A 17,496-nucleotide genomic window follows, 5' to 3' on the forward strand; every position below is an offset into this window, starting at 1 on the left:
CATATTTTTGAAAAGATATGATAGAAATTAGTTTTTGAAAAAGATTTGAATTTTTAAAATCACAATTAATGACTTGATTCACAAGAAATCACAAGATATGATTCTAGAACTTAAAGTTTAAATCTTTCTTAACAAGTAAGTAACAAACTTGAAATTTTTGAATCAAAACATTAATTGTTATTGTTATTTTCGAAAATTATGATGTAAAATTAAGAAAAAGATTTTGGAAAATATTTTTGAAATTTTCGAAAATAACTAAAAAAATTTGAAAAAGATTTGATTTTTGAAAAAGATTTTGAAAAGGATAAGATTTTTAATTTGAAAATTTGATTTGACTCATGAAAACAACTAGATTTTAAAAATTTTTGAAAAAGTCAAATCTAATTTTCGAAATTTTAAGAGAGAAAAAGGGAAAGATATTTTTTGATTTTTGAATTTTTAATGAGAGAGAAAAACAAGTAAAATGATGCAATGCATGAAATTTTTAGATCAAAACAATAAATGCATGCAAGAATGCTATGAATGTCAAGATGAACACTAAGAACACTTTGAATGTCAAAATGAACACCAAGAACATGTTTTTGAAAAATTTTTAATGCAAAGAAAACATGCAAGACACCAAACTTAGGATTCTTTAATGCTTAGACACTAAGGATCCAAGAATGCATATGAAAAACAAGAAAAGACACAAAACATGCAAATGCAAAGATCAAACAAGAAGACTTACCAAGAACAACTTGAAGATCATGAAGAACACTATGAATGCATGAGAATTTTCGAAAAATGCAAGATGCACATGCAATTGATACTAAACTTATAACATGACTCAAGACTCAAACAAGAAACACAAAAAATATTTTTGATTTTTATGATTTTATGATTTTTTTGTATTTTTTCAAAAATTATTTGAAAAAACAAAAATAAGGATTCCAAAATTTTTAATATGAATTCCAGGAATCTTATGTTCTTAATCTAAAGCTCCAATCAAAGGGTCAGGCATGGCTTAATAGTCAGCCAAGCTTTAGCATGTAACAGGTAGATCGTGAATCAGCAGTAGGTGGATTAGCACCAACTAGCTTGCTCTTGATAACAAATTGGAAGCCTCAGTCTAAATGAATTTAGACATGGCTTTACAGCCAGCCAGGCTTCACATGCTTCATGAAACATTGGAATTCATTCTTAAAAATTCTGAAGAAAAATATATTTTTGAAAACATTTTTATTTTTTTTTTCGAAAACAAAGGAGAAAATTTTGAAAGGTTTTTGAAAAATTTTTGAAATTAAAACAAAAAGAAAATTACCTAATCTGAGCAACAAGATGAACTGTCAGTTGTCCAAACTCGAACAATCCCTGGCAACGGCGCCAAAAACTTGGTGCGCAGAAATTGTGATCACACTTTGATTGTGTAAAATTCATCGCTCTTTCTTTCCCTGGTAATGGCACCAAAAATATGATGCCAATACCATGGTTCACAACTTCGCACAACTAACCAGCAAGTGCACTGGGTCGTCCAAGTAATACCTTACGTGAGTAAGGGTCGAATCCCACAGAGATTGTTGGTATGAAGCAAGCTATGGTCACCTTGTAAATCTCAGTCAGGCGGATATAAAATAGTAATGGAGTTTTCTAAAATAATTAATAAAATAGTGATAGAAATACTTATGTAAATCATTGGTGAGAATTTTAGATAAGCGAATAGAGATGCTTTCGTTCCTCTGAACCTCTGCTTTCCTGCTATCTTCATCCAATCAGTCTTACTCATTTCCATGGCTGGCTTTATGTGATACATCACCACTGTCAATGGCTACTTTCGATCTTCTCTCGGGAAAATGATCCAAATGCCCTGTCACGGCACGGCTAATCGTCTGGAGGCATCACCCTTGTCAATGGTTTCATCTTATCCTCTCAGTGAAAATGGTCAACGCACCCTGTCACGGCACGGCTATTCATCTGTCGGTTCTCGATCCTGCTGGAATAGGATTTACTATCCTTTTGCGTCTGTCACTACACCCGGAAATCGCGAGTTTGAAGCTCGTCACAGTCATTCAATCATTGAATCCTACTCGGAATACCACAGACAAGGTTTAGACCTTCCGGATTCTCTTGAATGCCGCCATCATTCTAGCTTACACCACGAAGATTCCGATTAAGAAATCTAAGAGATACTCATTCAATTCTAATGTAGAACGGAAGTGGTTGTCAGGCACGCGTTCATAGGGAATGATGATGATTGTCACGTTCATCACATTCAGGTTGAAGTGCGAATGAATATCTTAGAAGCGAAATAAGATGAATTGAATAGAAAACAGTAGTACTTTGCATTAATCCTTGAGGAACAGCAGAGCTCCACACCTTAATCTATGGAGTGTAGAAACTCTACCATTGAAAATACATAAGTGATAATGGAGTTCATTGGTCTCGGCCCAAGAGGGGAACCGGAGTAACCAAGACTGCGAATACAATGATAAAAAGTTCTATTTATAATAAACTAGTCACTAGGGTTTACAGAAGTAAGTAATTGATGCATAAATCCACTTCCGGGGCCCACTTGGTGTGTGCTTGGGCAGAGCTTGAGTGTTGCACGTGTAGAGGCTATTTGTGGAGTTGAACGCCAGGTTTTGATCCATTTCTGGCGTTCAACTCTGGTTTTGGATCCTTTTCTGGCGCTAGACGCCAGAATTGGGCAGAGAGCTGGCGTTGAACGCCAGTTTGCGTCGTCTATTCTTGGCCAAAGTATGAACTATTATATATTGCTGGAAAGCCCTGGATGTCTACTTTTCAACGCAATTGGAAGCGTGCCATTTAGAGTTTTGTAGCTCCAGAAAATCCACTTTGAGTGCAGGGAGGTCAGAATCCAACAGCATCAGCAGTCCTTCTTCAACCTCTGAATCTGATTTTTGCTCAAGTCCCTCAATTTCAGCCAGAAAATACCTGAAATCACAGAAAAACACACAAACTCATAGTAAAGTCCAGAAATGTGAATTTAACATAAAAACTAATGAAAACATCCCTAAAAGTAACTAGATCCTACTAAAAACATACTAAAAACAATGCCAAAAAGCGTATAAATTATCCGCTCATCAACAGTCAAGTAAGAAAAGATATAAATTGAAATTTTTCTCGAAGAGAATCTGAAACAAATACTCAAGAAGGAAATTACAAGAAATGGTATGTTGCACCGAAATAAATCAGAGTTCAGAGCAAGGAGCATAGAGTTTGTAAGGTGAGGATAAATGTTTCAAAAGATTCAAACAACAACCAGATACAGAGTCAAGCAAGGACATGCATGAATGATAATACAAGATTAGCAAGAAAGATCAGAATTAATAGAGAAAGAGATAACACTAAGCACGAATAAAGAGCATACGTCGAAATGGAACTAATCTCTAGAACTTAGTTTCTAACGTTCCCCAAAACCTCGTGATTCGTGTGACCTAACACTGCTATTTCATCTATGATAACCCATTAGTGTTCCCATATACATAAATCATTAGTATTAAGTTGGCCAAACTTGATACCATGAAGTATGCAATGGTAAACTAATAGCATTAATCATCAGACAGTCATGCATATAAAACATAAACTCTTGTCATCAGAACAAGCTATAAAGCATGACAGACACTCAGAGTATGCAATGAAGCATAGTCAGTCCACTCCCAAGGCTCTACAGGAAAGACTGCTCTGATACCATATTGTAACGTCCCGTCCAGCAAAATACCTTGCTTAAGTCAGGGTATTTCCACTAGAAAGAACATTACGTAACCTTCTCTAGTATTGACTACTTAATTATCGAGCCTTTGTATCGAGTTCGCGTTTCAGTTTTAAGAAAATTCCAGAAAATTTTGTTTTTTATTCATTAAAGTCATAATTCAAACATTCACAAATAATAATAATCACATAAATATTATTGATAATAATTCTTATACAAAAGAGACCAAAAAAAACTCAAACACAATATACTAAACCTACCCCTCTATGTAAAATAAAATCTCAAAGGACAATAGCGAGGGGACTCTATGAAAGCAATTAAAACCATAAAGAAAGCCTACTGATCGCTCGCAGCTTCAAATTGCATCTTCAAACCTGTCGCTGAAAGGGTGAAAAATTTGGGGGTGAGAACCAAACCACATGTTCTCAGTAGAGGTCGAGAATGCCGTGAAAGTAAAGAATAAAGCGCAAATAGTTAACTGCATTCATAGACATCTAAAAGGAAACTAACTTTCTTTAAAGGCATTAGTTAATTACTCAATATTCTAAATCCATATTTTTCTTGTAAAACTTTTAAAAGTTTCCTAGACTGTATGAATGACCAACCTGTCCCAGTCATAGGTTCATTAAGTCTATGCTGAACCAGTTTGATTTTTCATACCTTACTAGACCATAACATAAAAGAAGTTACCTACGCGGTATAAATGATCATCCTGCTCCAAGCATAGGTTCATTAAGTCTATGCTGAATCAGTCAGATACTTTATACAAAACTAGACCTCAAACGTACCAGTCACGGCCTTAGGCCCAAACAACTCAATCAACACCCAATTTACCACAATCCAGCCAATCAGTTACAAACACAAGTAATGAGGTTCAAACACAATCAAGAGCAATTACATCAAGTATAGCAACTAGCAGTTAAACAGAATTATTCACTTAGGCAAACCAATTACAATATACACACCCAAATAATGTCACATAGATGCATATGATGCATGCCTGTCCTACTGGCCATGAGCTCACGCGTCGCTTATGTTGCCAGACCCGACTCGGATAAGCGGGATTAGACCACCATCCTTATCCGTAGGTTCCATAGACAAGCGGGAATTAAACCACCATCCTTGCCCGGAACACGCAAGCGGGATTAAACCACCGTCCTTGCCTCCACAGTAAGCGGGATTAAACCACCATCCTTACTGGGTACATAAAATAATACGCAAGCGGGATCACACCACCGTCCTTGCTGAACAATTTATCAATACGTGAGCGGGATAAAACCACCGTCCTCACTGCAGGCGGGACAAAACCACCATCCCTGCATAATGGTTTACGCACTAAGCAAGCGGGACTAGACCCACGCCCCTACCAACAATCTCATAAACCAAATATTCTTTTCTCAAAAGAACCATTGAAGTTATTATCATTAAATAAGCCTTAAATATTTATTTTGATAAAGTCCTTATATTTTTTTATAAAATTTGGACATAATCTCCTTTAAAAATAGGACTTATCCACCCTTACGGGTTCCTTCTTTCTCAACAATTCATCAGCCTCTTTCAGCATTTGCCACAACAATATATTCTCAAAAACATTTGATAATAGAAAATCTATTTCTTAAATTCCATATCCAAAATAATTACCAACACAACTTGGCAGCCTGATTTCCATTTTGTTTTTAAAATATCAAATGAATTCGTAATTACGCAAACTTTAAATCCATGCGACCGTCTCGGATTAAACTTTCTATTAAATCAAAAATCATAATTTTTCGTTGTCTCTAGCTTCGGGAATATAAGCAAAACCGTGACTGTTCTGCAGTATTTTAAATCCAAAAGACAGCAGCACCATACAACATTTGAAATTTCATATAAAATCCAAATTAAATCCAACCGCCTTCAAAATTAATGTGATTAAACATAACTCATCCAAATTTCTTTCTAAATCAGTTCCATTGTCATACCATTTTTAATGAAGGAGTTACGTAGCTTGGAAGTTAGGTAATCCTCTGCAGAAATCTGTTTTACAAATCATTGAACACAACCTCTTCCATGTCCCATAACTCACTTATTAAAACATGGAAAACCATGAAATTTGAATCATATATACTAAACATACTCAGCTTTCACCTCCAATTAGTTGCATCTCAATATCACTCCAGAGTTAAAAATTATAAAACCTCAAAGTTACTGACTTAGAAAACAAAGCCTGACTTTTACTGCATAAAACATCTTTCTTTGAAAATCCAAATCTTTAAAACCACAACTCTAACAATTCTAAATTTTTATGAAATTAAATTAATAAGACCAAAGTTTCATTTAAAATTGGTTCCATTTCAAAATTCCAACTGCAGAATTTCCAATAGAGGAATCAAGTTGCTGCTGCGTTAAACGTTCTGCAGAAAAACCAGTTTTGACATCCATGATTCAAAAATTCACCATAAATCATAAACTTAGTGAAAAAGTCTCAAATTCAGCAGTCCAGTTCCCTATATCCCCAAGCTCAATCCAGACATAGTCCCACGCAATTCCGATAATCACAGAAATAGTTATAGTTTTTCAAAGTTTCCGGCTTCCTTTAAAAATAATGCAGAAAATCAAGTTTTACATTTTAACTTTGAAAAATCATTACTAGTTCTATAGTTAATTCAAACTTCTCCAAATTGATTCCCAACAACAACTTTTACTATACTTTACTCAGCCTTTGCTCTTATATCATTTCGATTATCGTTGAATAACGGATTCACTTCCAAAGTCACCTTTTAATTTCAAAAATCAGTTTTTCAGCAATCTATTTAGTATTCAAAATCCAACCCTTCAAAACCCCTCAAAACCAATTCCAAATCAACCACCAACCAAGTTCATTAACATTACAATATACCAAATAACCACTCAACGGCAACAAATCCAACATAACCCATTAAAATTCAGAAATTCTCAACAATTAGTCATCAAGCAATTCCCAATCCACATAATCAATGAATATCACTAATCAACAATTCCAAATAACAATCTCAACCATTCCAATCACAATTTCAGCCACAATTCAATATTCACATAGTCAATCAATTACTCACAGATATTAAATCTATTTGCAGTTATTCAATAAACCTTGTAGGCATTCCTAAATTAAAATCATTTTAAATCCCCTACCTCAAAGTGTCGAAATCCATAGAAATTGGGAATGCTGCACTCATGAACAACAACCTTAATAGCAGCCATATCATCTCAAAGTAATAGCAGCAACAGTTTGGCATCTCCGATCAACGGCGGCAGCATTATTTCCGATTCATTCTTCACTCTCGCAGTAGTAACCACGGTGGCAACAAAATAGAGTTCAAATTCAATGGAGTCGGAAATGGAAATGAGTTCAATAAAATTGGAACTACAGATAGCTTACAATAAATTATCGGAGCAGCAACAACAGGGTTTCCGGGCAGCTCCAGTGGTGGTGGAAAGCTTCAGCATCAGCCAAACAGCAGCAGTAACAATTCAGAGTAGAGCCAGAACAGGGCCACGCCAACAATAACAGTTCCAGCAGCGGCGATTGCGTCTTCTCAGATTCCAGAAACCAGAGGCAGAAGCAGAACTAGCTAGCTTCTCCATTCGGTCCTCCAGCGATGATGTCCGGCGATGCAACGGCTCGGCGACGGCGACGGCTACGAAGGGCACGAACGGCGACACTAGAATGACGGCGACGGAACCCTCGCAGTGGTGGTTGTGGGCTGGTGGCAACGGCGGCGTGGAGCATAGCTCCTCTCCTTGGTGGCGACCCTGACCCGCGCTTGTTCTCTCTCTCTGCTGGCCCCTCAACGACGACGGCGGGCGAGCTCCAGGGCAACGGTGGTGACGGCGGGACAAGACGCGACGGCAGCTTCTCGATGGTGGCGAGCTCGCAGCAACGGCGACCATGGAGACGCGGCGGGACGAGGTTGAACGGCGACGCTGCAGTTCACGAGGATGACGACGATGGTAGCACGGGCTCCTTGCGGCGGCAGTCCGGCGGTCATGGTGGCGCGGCAGCAGCTCTTCCCTCTCTCTTGGCTCTCTGTTTCCGTTTCTACATTAGGTTTAGGAAGAAAAGGGGGTATGGTGCGGCTAAAGGGAGAAGAAAGTGGGTAGGTTAGGGTTTCTGATTAGGAACTTAGGGTTTTCAATTTGGGAAATTAGGGTTTCTGAGTTTGATTTGGGAATTAGGGTTAGAAATTAGGATTTTATAAAAGAATATGGATACATATGAATAGATATTTTGATAAAATTGAATAGTAGAGTAATTTTAGAATCAAATATACTCTATTAAAAATATTTAGGAACATTATTTATCAACATATTGCTAAGTTCAATCAATTATTTCTAATTTAAATTATAAAATGAACAAGTTAATTATATTTTGTAAAGTACAATTTAAATTTAAATATCAATTTTCTAGATTAAATCATACAAATCTCTATTATTTTTCTATCTCCGAAACTTTAATTTCAATTTATAAAATAATTTACTATAATATAAATTGTACATAAATATTAATTGACTTAAACTTAAAGTATTTATAAATATCAATCTAATCATTTCTAATAAAATAATTTCTAGGAGTTCAAACTAATAAAATAAATCATAATTTATTCATAATAGAAATTTCTTAAATTTAATTATATAACACCTTCATTACTGAATTCTAATTTGAAATTATATAAAATAACCAATTATAAGAATGTACACAAAAATATTAATTAACTTAACTCTAAATATTAATAAAACTAATTTAATTTCTCTTAATTGATTAATTTATAAAATAAGATATCAAATTAATAAAATAAATCATAACCTTTTCAGAATAAAAGTTACTTGAATTAAATTATACAATTCTTTCTTATTTTTCAATTACTAAAATTATACAAAATATTCTATTATAATAAAATTACTTAAAAATATTAATTGATTCAAAATAAAACTATCTCCGAATCTATTTAATTATTTCTAATAAAATAATTTCTAAAATTATAAAGTTCAAACTCAATAAGGTAAAATCACAATTTATTTATATTTAGATTTTTCAAAAATGCGGGATGTTACAAACCTACACTTAAGCACCATCATAGCATGCTTTTGTGTTTTCTCCCTAAATTGAGCTTAATTATGAAAACATGCTATTTTGTGCTGAATTTAACCAATTTTATTCTACTTTCATTTCATTGAGTGTCTTGATGTGTTTGATGAGTAATCTCATGTCTACAAGGCTAATATGGATGGAAGAAATGATGGAAAAGCATGCAAAAAGGGAGGAAGCATGAAGAAATGAAGTTTTGGAAGATTTAGCTTTCGTGCGTGCGCACAGTGATGCGTGCGTACACACATGCGCGCAAGTTTGGCGACGCGTACGCGTGATCCACGCGTACGCGTCGATGCAATCACGTGACTTCATTAATGCAGCACGCTGGGGGCAATTTTGGGGCTTTCTTGGCCATTTCTGAAGGCTTGGAGGCTGAAATCAAGTGCTATATGAAGGGAACTTCATGCCATATGAAAGAGAGCTCACTTGTAGGGTAGAAACACATAGTAGGAGTAGGAGTAGTGTAGATTAGGTAATTCTCTCTTAGGATTTTAATTAGGGTTTGTAGAATTTTATACTTCAAGTTTGATTTTGGATTCTAGCAATTGCATTGTAAGTATTTCTTTAATTTCTCTTTTAATTACATTACTTGTGACACTTTCATCTATTTCAATTTCTCTTGTCAATATATACATAGTTTACAATTTTGGGTTCCTAGTTGTTGAATTTGATATTTGATGCTTATTTTATGTTTGTTGAGTTGCCTTATTGATTTTGAGCATTTTGAGCCTTATTGTCCCTAAGCAAGCACTGAATTATTGAGAAGAAAGAATGAAACAGAATGTGTTGTTCATATCAGCAAGTCATTATTAGTAGTTCATGAGATTTTATGCAGAAAATGTTGCAGCTCACTTCTTATTGATCCTTAGGAATAGAATGTCTCCTTTAAGCATTAACTAACATACTACTATGACCTCTTATTATTTACTCATCCTTGGTAATTGGTTTTCTTTATATTCTTCTTCTATGAACTTATTCTTTGATTCTAGCAGCTCAGTGTCATGTTGTAGCATCTTCTTAGCTTATTTGCACTCAACACATATCCACTATAGACACCTGTCTCACAATTCTTCTTAAGACATTGTTGCCCAGCACCTCTTTGGGTTACTAAATGCCTTGTAACTAGGTTGCTCTTGATAGTGGATTTTTGGTTGATAATTCCGGGTTAGTTAACCCAAGTTACCAAGTGTTAAAGCACTCCATAGAACCTAATCATCCAAGCAGATCCTAGTACAAAGACACCACAGGCATATGTCTTAAGGTCCAAGCTATTGGTGTCTAGCCTTATTCTTTGCTTTCTTCTGTTTTTGTTGCCACTTTTGGCTTTTCTTTTCTTTCTTTTTATTTGTTTTTCTTTCATCCAAGGACTTTTATTTGCTAAGATTCATAGACAGCATGCTAGTTTACACTAAAAGAGGGACAATCTACCCTTTTATTCATTATAAGTGAGCTACTACACAATCAGACATATATACCACCACTTACTGTTATTTCACTTCCTTGCCAAAAAGGAACTATTCCACTTCTATTCAACCATTTCTTTTATTCAAATTGAAAAGACTCAGGGGACAAAACAAGCATTTAAACAAGTGAAAGTGAAAACATACACACCTATAGTACACTTATTGCAAAATTAAACACAACGGAATGCAAAATGATTAACTATCAATAGGGGCACATTCAAACTTCCAATTTACACATTCCAAGGTAGAAATAGTTAAGCAACAATACAACCTCTTGAAGTCTAGTTTCTTCCTATCTGTCATCACCATCTTTGGTTTTTGTGTACTTCTTTTTCTTCTTGGCTGATGGTGTGTATTCCTTCCAAGAGATTGATTGAATTCCTGCAAAGTTATTGGAAGTTGCTTGTTCCCCAAGTACTTGAGGGATGGTTAGCATGCATGTATGCTTGTGATTTTCTGAACTTAAGTTGGTGTGTGAACACCAAACTTAGTTCCTTGCCTAATGCAGCAGATTGAATATATGCAGAAAATATCAAGTACTTTTATTAAGAAAGTAAACTATGAACTAGAAAGCAACTATGAGCTAGATAACAAACTAGAAACTAGAGAACAAACAACGTTTGAGTAATTTCTCTGATTGTTTGGAGCTAATAACTAGTTATACTGAGGGTGCAGTGTGTTCTTACTGAAATCCGTGGTGGACACCAAACTTAGAATTACACATTCACCCTTAAATTTCGTTGGTGTGCAACACCAAACTTAGCTCCTTGCAATATAGAGAATTTACTTAACTCTTTTATTGAATTTAACTAGGGAAAGATAACTACCTTTGGTTGGGTTGCCTCCCAACAAGCGCTCTTTTATCGTCACTAGCTTGACGGTCAGTTTACTGTTAAGGCAGATTGTAATGCCTCAAATCTTCTCCCTTCACTGTGAATCTTTCACCAGTTGATTCTTTAAGAATTTCTACATGTTCCAATGAGAGGATCCTGTTGATTGTGTTGACTTGAGGCAATTGAGATGGTGTCACATAGGGGTGTTCATGGTTTAGTTAATCCAAAAACCAAACCAGTTTTTTGGTTAACCAAAAATATAGTATTGGTTAATTAACCAAATTGGTTTTACATGATGAAATCGGTTATTAACCGGTTAGTGAAATTCAAAACCGATTTTTAACTGGTTATTAAAATAAAAACCGGTTTTTAAAAAATAATCAGTTTTTATATAAAAAACTGGTTTTTGTACTAAAAAACCGGTTTTTGTACTAAAAATTGGTTTTTATACTAAAAAATTGGTTTTTATACCATAAAATTGGTTTTTACATATAAAAATAGATTTTTACACAAAAATTAATATTTTTACATATAAAACCCAAATTTTTACCCAAAAAACCGATTTTTGTACTAAAAACCAGTTTTTATACTAAAAAATTGGTTTTTATACCGTAAAATTTGTTTTTACATGTAAAAATAGATTTTGACACAAAAATTAATATTTTTACATACAAAAACCCAAAATTTTAAAACTTTTTTTATTGAATTTTTTTTATCTAATTTTTTTCTTTTTAAATGATACGAGTAACATTTGTAAATAATTAAGTTCCTTCCATTGCTTTCGTTCCTTTTTTTTTCTTATCTCTTTTCAGTATTTTCTATAAATAATATTTTCTAATATAAATAATTTTCTTTCTAAATGATACGAGTAACTTTTTCTTATCTTCTTCTTTCCATCTCTCTCCTTTTCTCTCCCCCTCCTCTTCTCTCTTCCTTCTCTCTCTCTCTTTCTCCCCTTCCCCTCTTTCTCCCCTTCCCCTCTTTCTCCCCCTCCCCTATCTTTCTCTTCCTCTCTCTCTCTCCTCTTCTCTTTCTTTTCTCTCTCTCTTTTTCTCTCTCCCATTTTTCTCTCTCCTTCTCTCTTTCTTTTCTCTCTCTCACCCTCCTCTCTATCTATCTCTCTCTCTCTCCCATTCCCCTCTTTCTCCCCCTTTCCTCTCTTTCTCTCTATCCTTCTCTCCCTCTCTCTCCCCATGCTCTCTCTCTCCCCCTCCCTCTTTCTCTCTCCTCTCATCTCCCTCTCTCCTTCTCTTTTTCTGTCTCTCTCTCCTTCTCTCTTCCCATCCTCTCTCTCTCTCTTCCCTCTCTCTTTCTCCCTCTTTGTCCTCTTTCTCTCTCTTCTTATCTCTCTCCTTTTTTTCTTTCTCCTCCTCTATCTTCGTCTCCTCTCTCTCTTCTCTCTCACTTTAGAGAGAAGAGGAGAAAAGAGATAGAAGAGGGATAGAGATTGAAAGAGAAAGTAAGAAAAGAAAGAGGAGAAGGAGAGAAACGAAAGAGAGGAAGAGGAGGAGAGAGAGAAAGAAGAAAAGGAAAGAGAGATGAGCGAGAGAGAGAAAGAGAGAAAAGAAAAAAAGAGAGAGAAAGAGAGGGGAGGTAAAGGAGAGAGAGAGGAAGGAGAGGAGAGAAGAGAGATAAGGGAAAAGAGAGGAGAAATGAGAGAGATATGGGAGAGAGAGAATGAGAGGAGAGGAGAGAGAGATAGGAGGGGAGAGATGATTAGAGAGAGGAAGGGAAGGAGAGAGAGAAAGAGAGAGAATGGAAGGGGAGAAAGAGGGCAAGGAGAGAGAGAGAGAGAGAGAGAGAGAGAGAGAGAGAGGGAGAGAGAGACAGAAAGAAAGAGGAAGGGGGAGAGGGAGGGAGAGAGAAAGGGGGGGAGAGAGAGAGAGAGTATATAATTTGGTTTTGAAATTAGGTTTTGATTTTAATTTGGTTTTGGTTTTGGTTAACCTGTTAAAAATCGGTTTTTTTTTAATTTGGTTTTGGTTAACCAATTCTAAAAAATATGGATATGGTTTTTAAAATTATTTTATTAAACTGGTTAACCAAAATGTGGTTATAATTTTTTAACCGGTTAACCACATTTTGGTTTTTTTATGAACACCCCTAGTGTCACAGGAAGCTATGTTGAGATTGGTGGATGGTGGGCGGGTATCACCTTATTTACAGGAAAAAAATCTTCTGTAGGAATTTTCTTATTTCTCCATCCTCTTGGTAATTTCTTCACAACTCTTTTCTCTTCTTCCAATAGTGCTCCAGTGACTTTTGTGTTAGGGGGTTCCTTATTAGCTGCTCTTCCTAACTCTTGTGGCTTCAGTTCTTTCTTGATTTCTCTTGGTTACTGTATCTCTTGAAGTTCTTGCTTGTTCACCAAGGTTGGTTCCAGGGGTTCTGCTTCTGATTCACTGTTGCTTTCCTCTATACATATGTTGCTGTGATCATCCTTCGGCTCTTTAGGTTCTAGCTCAGATTCAGATGTAGGTTTGAAAACATGGAAGGTGAGATGTTCATCATGTATTCTCAGGATTAACTCTCATTGTTCCACATCTATGAGTGCTCTAGCAGTGGCTAGAAATGGTCTCCCCAGAATAATGGGATAGAGGTAGCTTTCTTCCATGTCCAGGACAACAAAATCAGTAGGAAGGAAGTAATTTCCTACTTTGACCAATACATTCTCGACTACTCCTTCGGCTTGCTTTTGAGTTTTATCAGCCAATTAGATTATTACATTCGTGGATCTCAACTCATTGATTTTCAACTTCTTCATAAGAGACAGAGGCATCACATTTATGCTAGCTCCTAGATCACAAAATCCTCTGCCAATTTTTGTCTCTCCTATAGTACAGGGAATATGAAAGCTCCCCTTCAGGAGTACGTCCTTCTTGATGAGGGCACTACATTCCTTGTTCATTAAGGTTCCTTTCTTGGTCAGCAGCTCTTTCATGCACTTGATGTATGTAGGCATCTGTTGGAGTGTTTTGATGAAGGGGATGTTGACACTGAGGGATGCAAACATGTCTAGGAATCTTGAATATGACTTTTCTTTCTCACCTCCCCTGAGTCTCTGGGGAAATGGTGCCCTTGGCACATAAGGTTTCAGCATTTCCTTCCTAGTTGATTCTTTTCTCTATACAGATCCAGTTCCTTGTTCTTTTTTCTCCAAGTTACCCTGGGAACTTCCTTGGTTGTACTCTGTTGGCTTGCTGGTATCTTCTTCCAGGATTTCTTTATTTGCAAGAGTAACTACCTTACACTCTTCCCATCTCACCTTCTTAATTTCCCCTCTTGGATTTTTCTCAGTGTCACTTGGAAAACTATCAGTGGACTTCGGAATCTGATGTAAAAGATGTCCTACTTGAGATTTGAGATTCTTAATAACCTCTCATTGGCTTTTTATACTCCCTCTCACTTCTTCCTTGAATTTTTCATGTCTTCAGACTCCTTGCAAAGATTTGTAAGCATAGCTTCCATTTTGGACATTCTGTCATCATCATGTGGTGATAGTTGGTTGGAATTGGGGTGCTGTGGGTGGTTATTGTGGTTTTGGTATGGTGGCTGTGAATAAGTGTTTTGTGTGGTCTGGTATGGTCTTTGGTTGGAGTGTTGGTGAGTGGATTGTTATACTAGTTTGGATTATGGGGTCTGTGGTCTTGGCCTTGGTTTTGTTAGTTTTCCCACCCAAAGTTTGGGTGGTTCCTCCAACCAGGGTTATAGGTTTTAGAATATGGATCATGAGCTTGCCTAGATGAATTTCCAAGGTAATTAGCTTCCTCCCAGTTAACTCCTTTTTCTGTGTCCAACTCTCCTTAAGGTGATGGTTGAGTGTGGATGGCTGCCGCCTTATTCTTCTCCATCTGCTTAGTCAATTCAGCCAGTTGCTTGTTGATCATCTTATTCTGGGCCGGATTGCATCCATATGGTTTAATTCCATGACTCCCCTGTTGTTGCTTCTGTCTGAGGCATAGAAATACTCATTGTCAGCCACTGTCTCTATAACATCAATGGCTTCTTCAATCGTCTTTTTCTTGTTAAGGGATCCTCCAGATGAGTGGTCTACAACTTTCTTTGATTCGTAATTCAGCCCTTCATAAAAGATATAAAGTTGCACCCACTCATTAAACATATCAGGGGGGCATTTCCTTGTCAAATCTTTGAATCTCTCCCAGGCTTCATAAATAGTCTCACCATCCTGCTGTCTGAATGTCTGCACTTCAGTTCTTAGCCTGTTTACTTTTTGTGGAGGGTAGAACCTTGCTAAGAATCTATTCACTACATCCTTCCAAGTTGTCAAGCTTTTCTTGGGAAATGATTCTAACCATTTTGATGCTTCGTCCCTCAAAGAAAATAGAAACAAAGTTGCAATCTATAGGTGTCAGGATGAACACCATTAGATTTAACTGTGTCACATATCCTTAGGAATGTAGTGAGATGCTCATTAGGGTCCTCTTGGGCACTTCCTCCAAAAGAACAGTTGTTTTGCACAAGGGTTATGAGCTGAGGCTTCAATTCAAAATTATTAGCATGGATAGTTGGCTTTTGAATGCTGCTACCACAGTTTCCTGGGTTTGGATTGATGTAGGATCCCAGAACTCTCCTCTCTTGTCCAGCAGGGTTGGCTGCACCTCTTCTGGCCTGATTATTCACCTCTCCTTCATGATGGTTTTCCATATCATCCTCCATGGTTATATCCAAGTCTTCCTCCTCTTTTTTTGCACCAACAACCCTCTTTCCTCTTGCTTCCCTCCTTAATCTCAGGAAGGTTCTTTCCAGTTCACTGTCAAAAGAGGTTGAGGTTTCCTTTCTCCTACCTATCATACAATGAACAAGTACAAGAAACAGCAAATGCAGGATCCACTAAAACATGGTATAGTTAGCTTGGTTAGAGCAATTTATCAAATGGTTAGTAGGTTAACTTGCTGGAAATAAAAAAGTAAAGAAAAATAACTAAAATTTGCAGAAAACGAAAATGAACAACTAAAATTAAAATTCCATAAATCAAAAGAAAAGAAAAGTGCTCAATCTAGTTATCCTCCAATTTAGTAATTGTCAATACAAAACCAATCCCCGGCAACGACGCCATAAACTTGATTCACCCGAAAACTGTCTCTCAACAATTTTCTACCGGCAAGTGCACCGGATTGTCGTCAAGTAAAAACTCACTGTAGAGTGAGGTCAAATTCCACAGGGATTGGTTGGTTGATCAACGTTAATTGGAGAGTTGTTCTAGTTGAGCTAAATTGAAATTGAGTTGAGATTGCAGAATGTAAATTGGCGGGAAACTTAAATTGCAAGAAATTAAATGACAGAAGCTTAAATTGCAAGAAATTAAATGGGAATGGGGGTTTATCATGAAATTAAAGAAGAAGAATATAAAAGAATGGGTAGATCAGATTCCATTAATTTCTCAATCAATGAATTTATTGATCTCCTTGGTAATCTTAAGTGATTAGATCCCAATTCCTTGGTAATCTAATCTCTCTGAGCATGAACAATTGCCCAATTCCTTGATTTAAGTGCTCATGGGAAGAGATGAAATTTGGTCACTGATTATACCACACAAATTCATAGATAAAAGTATTGGTAGGATTACATGTCATTATATCCATCCAAACCCCAATCTAATCCAATGTGAGAAAGCATTTCTAGCATGATCTCCTCATTCCTCTTCCAAGATTCAGAGGAGATCCAATTATGAATAGCTTCTTTCCTAAGACAACTATTCAATTGGATGAAGAACGAAAGCTTTCTAGTAAAATCAAGAGAAAAGAAAGAAGAAGAAGAATGAAAACTAATATTGTTCATAGCTCTCAAAATGGAAAATGGAATTGAAAGATACATTCCCGAATTGAAAGAATTGCAGAAAATTAAAAATGAGCCAAAAAGAAAAAGTTCCAAAAGTTTTTTCTAACTTAAATTCTAAGCTATTTATACACTTTCTTCCATTGATCTTCAATCTCTGAATTGGGCTTTTGGCCTTGATTGAATTGGGTTGAAGTTGCTCTAATTGGTTTTCCTTGCTGTTGAGAAGAGATCTGTTTGAATTGCACAATTCTGCTGCTCACGTTGGAGTCCACGTTTAATGACCAACGTTGAATCAAACGCGTCTCTAAAAACCAGCTCTGCTTGCTGTCATAGGTGTTTGACTCAATGATGACTTGCATCATCTACCATTCTTTCTTGCATAAAGAGGACCATAAAAGAGCATAAATCTCAATTGATCATTGCAATTCATGCATTAATTGATGAATATTATGGTACATTGCTTTGAGATGAGTTGTGCTGAATTTCAGGTGAAAAAGACATCAAAAATGGGAAGAAAGCAACAAAGAAGCTGGGCGTGTGAAACTGGGGTGCCACTTGGAGCAAATGCCACAAAAAATGCACTGG

General features: G+C 36.2%; 1 non-coding gene and 1 pseudogene across 1 annotated transcript; one reads left to right on the plus strand and one right to left on the minus strand.

Annotated features, from left to right (window-relative positions):
- Nucleotides 1-6,984: 6,984 nt before the first annotated feature.
- On the minus strand, nucleotides 6,985-7,618 carry LOC148571045 (uncharacterized; annotated as a pseudogene).
- A 7,608-nt stretch (nucleotides 7,619-15,226) lies between these two features.
- On the plus strand, nucleotides 15,227-15,334 carry LOC148571046 (small nucleolar RNA R71). Its single transcript, XR_015908767.1, has one exon. It is a non-coding gene; the product is annotated as a small nucleolar RNA R71 (small nucleolar RNA).
- Nucleotides 15,335-17,496: the final 2,162 nt, after the last annotated feature.

This window comes from Arachis ipaensis, chromosome B3 (genome assembly GCF_059453495.1).
Source record: "Arachis ipaensis isolate K30076 ecotype BB chromosome B3, ASM5945349v1, whole genome shotgun sequence".
NCBI classification, from domain to species: Eukaryota; Viridiplantae; Streptophyta; class Magnoliopsida; order Fabales; family Fabaceae; genus Arachis; species Arachis ipaensis.